The following is a 1,310-nucleotide window of genomic DNA, read 5'->3' as shown; positions in this document are numbered from 1 at the left end:
TGGCACTCACTTTGTAGACCAGGCTGGCCTCGAACTCAGAAATCCGCCTGCCTCTGCCTCCCGAGTGCTGGGATTAAAGGCGTGTGCCACCACACCCGGCTTGAGGTGAAGTCTTAAGGAGAGAGCCAGCACATAATGCCAGTGACAATGACACTCACCGGCACACTAGCTTTAGTCACAGCACAACCTCCTGCAATGCTCATATAATCAGTAACATCACTTAGGTTCGGGGAAGAGGTCAGCTTTTTAAATAAAACAAGTAGAGAGGAGTCATAAAACCACAAGGCTTTATGGTACTTTTTTTTCAATTATGTTTTTATGTGCTAAATGCATGCATATGTGCAGGTATGTGTGTGTGTGTGTGTGTGCATCCACTTTATTAACATCTGTGTGCAGATTCGAAGTCTGGAGGGGGATGTCAGGTGTCCTGTTGTATTCCCTTTAGATGGGGTCTCTCACTGAACCTGGAGCTAGACTGGCAGCCAGCAAGTACAAGCAGTCCTGTCTCTGCCACCAACAGTGTTAGCATTGCAGGGGTCCGAGCTTGGGGTAGGCTTTATTATATATATTATATATATATTGGTTTTTTGAGACAGGGTTTCTCTTTGTAGCCCTGGCTGTCCTGGAACTTCACTTTGTAGACAAGGCTGGCCTCGAACTCCGAAATCCGCCTGCCTCTGCCTCCCGCCCGGCTTGTGACAGGCTTTTAACTGGGATGTTGGGGACTTGAATCCATGGTCTCACGCTTGAGCAGCATGTACCCACATTCACTGAGCCTTTTCTCCAGTCCCCTTCACAGATTTTTTATAAAACACACACACACACATACCCTTCAAGGTATCCTAGGGTTCTTTAGTGAAGCTCTCTCATAGAAGACTAAGGGCCAAGAAAGTTAAGGGTTTGCACCTGATTTCCAACCAACACTGTTGCTCACCCTCTGGGGGATCCCAGCATTTTATCCCCCAAGGGCCTCAACGGCTTTGTTTGCTGTTGTTTTTAATGTGTCTGGGTATTTTGCCTGGGATACCATGGTCGTGCCTTGTGTCTGCAGATTCCTGCAACTAGAGTTACTGACGTTTGTGAGCTGGAAATCGAATCTCGGTTGTTTGCAACAGCAACCAGTTCTCTGAGACTCTGAGCCATTTCTCCGGCTAGTGACGTCCCTTATTTATAATCACGAATGATGGCCGGGCGTGGTGGCGCACGCCTTTAATCCCAGCACTCGGGAGGCAGAGGCAGGTGGATTTCTGAGTTCGAGGCCAGCCTGGTCTACAATTTTGTTGAAGATGTTTGCTGGTCCTTTGAGTTGC

General features: G+C 48.1%; 1 protein-coding gene across 1 annotated transcript in view; it reads right to left on the bottom strand.

Moving 5' to 3' along the window:
• Positions 1 to 1,310, bottom strand: part of Cby1 (chibby family member 1, beta catenin antagonist) — an 8,846-nt gene that overhangs the window by 6,942 nt on the left and 594 nt on the right. The gene's annotated exons all lie outside the window — the stretch shown is intronic.

The sequence above is a fragment of the Mus caroli genome, chromosome 15, assembly GCF_900094665.2.
Source record: "Mus caroli chromosome 15, CAROLI_EIJ_v1.1, whole genome shotgun sequence".
Lineage (NCBI taxonomy): Eukaryota > Metazoa > Chordata > Mammalia > Rodentia > Muridae > Mus > Mus caroli.
This window is presented reverse-complemented; position numbering and strand designations above follow the sequence as displayed.